This window comes from Coregonus clupeaformis, chromosome 18 (assembly GCF_020615455.1).
Source record: "Coregonus clupeaformis isolate EN_2021a chromosome 18, ASM2061545v1, whole genome shotgun sequence".
NCBI lineage: Eukaryota > Metazoa > Chordata > Actinopteri > Salmoniformes > Salmonidae > Coregonus > Coregonus clupeaformis.
In genome coordinates, this window is record NC_059209.1 from 48,124,609 (window position 1) to 48,130,725 (window position 6,117).

Here is a 6,117-nt window from a genome sequence, read left to right on the forward strand (position 1 = left end):
CTTTACTAGTCAAATATACAATACAAAAATAAACATCGATAGTGGTCGATGAGGGCCCTCTCATTCCACCCTGCATCCGCCGCTAGAGTCCGGAACTCCAGGGCGAACTCCTGTGCGCTCCTCTTCCCCTGTCGGAGGTGGAACAGACGCTCCCCCGCCGCTTTCCCCTCAGGTGGATGGTCGAAAACTGCTCTGAAGCGGCGGGAGAACTCCGCGTAGGTGATGGTGGCGGCGTCTATTCCCCTCCATTCGGCGTTGGCCCACTCCAACGCCTTGCCGGAGAGACAGGAGATGAGGGCGGAGACGCTCTCGTATCCCGAGGGCGCCGGGTGTATGGTGGCCAGGTAGAGTTCCACCTGCAGGAGGAACCCCTGACACCCGGCTGCGGTGCCATCATACGCCCTCGGGAGCGAGAGCCGAATTCCACTGGGTTCCGGTGCTGGGATGGGAGGACTGGCCGATGGTGATGGTAAGGTGGGCGGAGGTGTGGGCACCTCTCTAGTTACCAATCGGCGCAGAGTGTTCATCACCTCATTCATGGCGGACCCGAGTTGCCGGATCATGGCGTCTTGCTCGCTGATCCGATCCTCCAGCGACTTGGGTGCCGCCGCTGCTCCTGCTGACTCCATGAGCGGTGTGTTGTTCTGTCAATGTGGCTGATGTGGATGCGGTGTCAGAGTCAGGCGCAGGACACAGAAGCTCAGTCAAACAGACTTTACTAGTCAAATATACAATACAAAAATAAACGGGCCTCAAACACTGGAGGCGAGCGATTACGCAAGCAGTGCGTAAAACACTAACTAAATGAGCACAAAACTCTGACATCAACGGACAGGCGGACAACAACACACAAACTCACATACACAAAGCAGAAAACTTATAGGACACATAATTAGACACAAACGGACACAGGTGCAACAGACAGACCAAACCAAACAAACATCGAAACATCCAACAGTGGTAGCTAGTACTCCGGGGACGACGAACGCCGAAGCCTGCCCGAGCAAGGAGGAGGAGCAGCCTCTGCAGAATCCGTGACAGTACCCCCCCTTGACGCGCGGCTCCAGCCGTGCGCCGACCCTGGCCTCGGGGACGACCAGGAGGACGCGGAGCAGGGCGCGTGGGATGACCACGGTGGAACTCAGTCAGGAGGGATGGATCTAGGATATCCCTCCTAGGCACCCAGCACCGTTCCTCCGGGCCGTACCCCTACCACTCCACGAGATACTGGAGACCCCCCATCCGACGTCTCGAATCCAAGATGGTATGGACCGTGTACGCCGGAGCTCCCTCGATGTCCAGTGGGGGCGGGTGGGTCTCTCCTATCTCACCTTCCTGGAGTGGACCAGCTACCACCGGCCTGAGAAGAGACACATGGAACGAGGGGTTAATATTCTTATAATCAATAGGCAGTTGTAACCTGTAACACACCTCGTTCAATCTCCTCAGGACTTTAAAAGGCCCCACAAACCGCCGACCCAGCTTCCGGCAGGGCAGGCGGAGGGGCAGGTTTCGAGTCGAGAGCCAGACTCGATCTCCCGGTGCGTACACCGGGCCCTCACTGCGGTGGAGATCGGCGCTCGCCTTCTGTCGACGGATGGCCCGCTGCAGATGGACGTGTGCAGCGTTCCACGTCTCCTCCGAGCGCCGAACCCACTCATCCACCGCAGGAACCTCGATCTGGCTCTGGTGCCATGGTGTCAGAACCGGCTGATACCCTAACACACACTGGAAAGGGGTTAGATTGGTGGAGGAGTGGCGGAGAGAGTTCTGTGCCATCTCTGCCCAGGGGATATACCTTGACCACTCCTCCGGCTGGCCCTGGCAATAGGACCTCAGAAACCTACCCACATCCTGGTTAACTCGTTCTACCTGCCCATTGCTCTCTGGGTGGTAACCCGAGGTAAGGCTCACTGAGACCCCCAAGCGTTCCATGAACGCCCTCCAGACTCTGGAGGTGAACTGGGGACCTCGGTCAGACACTATATCCTCGGGAACCCCGTAGTGCCGGAAGACGTGGGTAAATAGTGCCTCAGCGGTCTGTAGGGCAGTAGGGAGACCCGGCATTGGGAGGAGACGACAGGCCTTAGAAAACCGATCCACAACGACCAAAATGGTGGTATTCCCCTGGGAGGGGGGAAGGTCGGTCACAAAGTCCACCGAGAGGTGAGACCATGGTCGTTGTGGAACGGGCAGGGGATGTAACTTCCCCCTGGGCAGGTGTCTAGACGCCTTACACTGGGCGCACACCGAGCAGGAGGAGACATAAACCCTCACATCCCTAGCTAACGTTGGCCACCAGTATTTCACGCTAAGGCAGTGCACTGTCCGGCCAATACCTGGATGTCCAGAGGAGGGTGACGTATGAGCCCAATAAATAAGCCGATCACGAACCTCGAGCGGAACGTACGTCCGCCCCACAGGACACTCTGGGGGAGTAGGGTCGGTACGTAACGCCCGCTCGATCTCCGCATCAACCTCCCACACCACCGGAGCCACCAGACAAGACTCCGGCAGTATGGGAGTGGGCTCAATGGACCTCTCCTCTGTGTCATACCGCCGGGACAGGGCGTCTGCCTTACCGTTCTGGGACCCTGGGATGTACGTTATTTTAAAAATGAACCGGGTTAGAAACATATTCCACCTAGCCTGACGAGGGTTTAATCTCCTAGCTGCCCGGATGTACTCCAGGTTACGGTGGTCAGTCAGAATGAGGAAAGTGTGTTGAGCCCCCTCAAGCCAATGCCTCCACACCTTTAGGGCCTGAACCACGGCTAACAGCTCCCTGTCCCCTACGTCATAATTTCGCTCCGCCGGGCTGAGCTTCTTAGAATAGAACGCACAGGGGCGGAGTTTAGGTGGCGTGCCGGACCGTTGCGACAGTACTGCCCCAATACCGGCCTCTGACGCGTCCACCTCTACTTGGAATGGTAAAGCGGGGTCCGGATGCGCCAGCACCGGAGCCGAAGTGAACAGGTTCTTCAGTTTAACAAATGCCCTATCCGCTTTAGCTGACCACTGCAAATGCACCGGACCCCCCTTCAGCAGGGACGTAATGGGAGCTGCCACCTGTCCAAAGCCCTGGATAAACCTCCGGTAGTAATTAGCAAAACCCAAAAACTGCTGCACCTCTTTAACAGTGGTTGGAGTTTGCCAATTACGCATGGCAGACACACGGTCAACCTCAATCTTCACCCCTGACGCGGACAACAGATAACCCAAAAAGGAGATGGACTCCTGGAAAAACAAACATTTCTCTGCCTTGACATACAAGTCATGCTCCAACAGCCTCCCCAACACTCGGCGCACCAGGGCTACATGCTCGGCTCGGGCGCAAACCCCCATCCTTCTTCTTCACAAAGAAGAAACTCGAGGACACCGGGGAAGTGGAGGTCCGTATGTATCCCTGTCTCAAGGACTCGGCTATGTAAGTCTCCATAGCCGCTGTCTCCTCTTGAGACAGAGGATACACATGGCTCCGCGGGAGTGCTGCTCCTGTTTGGAAGTCTATCGCACAATCCCCCTGTCTATGAGGTGGCAACCGTGTCGCCCTTGTTTTGCTGAACACGAGTGCTAAATCCTCATACTCAGGGGGAATGTGCATTGCGGGCACTTGGTTCGGACTCTCCACCGAGGTTGCCCCCACGGAAACACCTAGACATCTCCCTACACACTGGGCAGACCACTCCATGAGAGCCCTCTGTTGCCACGAAATGGTAGGATCATGGGCGATTAACCAGGGAAGCCCCAGCACCACGGGATACGCAGGAGAGTCGATCAGATATTACTGAATGGTCTCCTCATGACCCCCCTGCGTATTCATCTTAAGTGGTGCTGTGACTTCTCTAATCAACCCCGATCCCAGCGGCCGGCTATCTAGGGCATGGACAGGGAAGGGAGCATCAACAGGCAGGAGGGGAATCCCTAACCTTAAACAACATTTACGATCAACAAAATTCCCAGCTGCGCCTGAATCGACTAGCGCCTTATGCTGGGAATGAGGTGCCACCTGTGGAAATCTTACAGGTATACACATGTGAACAACAGAGAGCTCTGGGTAAGTGGGGCGCCTACTCACCTGAAATGACTCCCCAGTGCGTGACCTGTTGTTCCCTCTCCCTGGAGACCCTCCCCAGCACCTAGCCGCAGTGTGCCCTCCACGGCCACAGTTGGTGCAGGGGACGGCTTCCCTCGGGTTCTCTCTCCTCCTCTCTCTAGCGCCAGCACCCCCGAGCTCCATAGGGATCGGCTCGGAGGTGCTGGAGGATGGAATGGACGACCCCCATTCGGGACGTCTGCGGGTAGCCAGCAGGGTATCGAGATGGATGGACATGTCCACCAACTGGTCGAAAGATAGGTTGGTGTCCCTGCAGGCCAGCTCACGACGAACGTCCTCACTAAGACTGCATCGATAGTGGTTGATGAGGGCCCTCTCATTCCACCCTGCATCCGCCGCTAGAGTCCGGAACTCCAGGGCGAACTCCTGTGCGCTCCTCTTCCCCTGTCGGAGGTGGAACAGACGCTCCCCCGCCGCTTTCCCCTCAGGTGGATGGTCGAAAACTGCCCTGAAGCGGCGGGAGAACTCCGCGTAGGTGATGGTGGTGGCGTCTATTCCCCTCCATTCGGCGTTGGCCCACTCCAACGCCTTGCCGGAGAGACAGGAGATGAGGGCGGAGACGCTCTCGTATCCCGAGGGCGCCGGGTGTATGGTGGCCAGGTAGAGTTCCACCTGCAGGAGGAACCCCTGACACCCGGCTGCGGTGCCATCATACGCCCTCGGGAGCGAGAGCCGAATTCCACTGGGTTCCGGTGCTGGGATGGGAGGACTGGCCGATGGTGATGGTAAGGTGGGCGGAGGTGTGGGCACCTCTCTAGTTACCAATCGGCGCAGAGTGTTCGTCACCTCATTCATGGCGGACCCGAGTTGCCGGATCATGGCGTCTTGCTCGCTGATCCGATCCTCCAGCGACTTGGGTGCCGCCGCTGCTCCTGCTGACTCCATGAGCGGTGTGTTGTTCTGTCAATGTGGCTGATGTGGATGCGGTGTCGGAGTCAGGCGCAGGACACAGAAGCTCAGTCAAACAGACTTTACTAGTCAAATATACAATACAAAAATAAACGGGCCTCAAAGACTGGAGGCGAGCGATTACGCAAGCAGTGCGTAAAACACTAACTAAATGAGCACAAAACTCTGACATCAACGGACAGGCGGACAACAACACACAAACTCACATACACAAAGCAGAAAACTTATAGGACACATAATTAGACACAAACGGACACAGGTGCAACAGACAGACCAAACCAAACAAACATCGAAACATCCAACGGTGGTAGCTAGTACTCCGGGGACGACGAACGCCGAAGCCTGCCCGAGCAAGGAGGAGGAGCAGCCTCGGCAGAATCCGTGACACTTTAATTATTTTGACCTTCTTTCCTACTGATCACTATGCCTCCCTTCACATTTTATTTAATATCATCTATGGACATAAATAGTGGGACACCAGAAATGACTCCCCTCAATTTAGCATAAGCTTCAGGAACATGGCTTTTGATCTTCTTCCCATTGAGAGTTTCCATTTGAAGAATCTGAGCATGGCTAGCACAGAATATTAGCAGTCTACCATTTCCAATGAACCGGGCAAGTTTTACTTCACCTATCTCTTTCTTTACGTAATTGGTTAATCGGATAGGGTGTAGATGCGGCCCTGTGGTGACATCAAACACCATCACAACTTTCTACTCCAATACATCATTACTCTTGTTCCCTACCGTCACTCTTTTCACGCTCTCTGTACTAGAAGCGCCAGTGCTTTCAATAGCATGGTCTCTCTTTTTGTGGGCAGGATTTGAGTTTGGTAAGCCTATTTGAATACAGAAAACATATGTACATTTACAAAGCCATAGATCAACATACTATTTATAAATTAACAATTTGTTTGTTATTGGATGTATTATTTTTATATTGTTCAGGAATTGCATGAAAACATAATAATAGCCTAACAAGCCTGCAACATTTGCAGCATGCTTCAGTTCGGCTGGTGGCAAGCCGAAGTCGGCTAGGCGAACCGAACGAGTGTGCTCGCATACTCCCTTAAGACCTTTGCTTGGAAAACG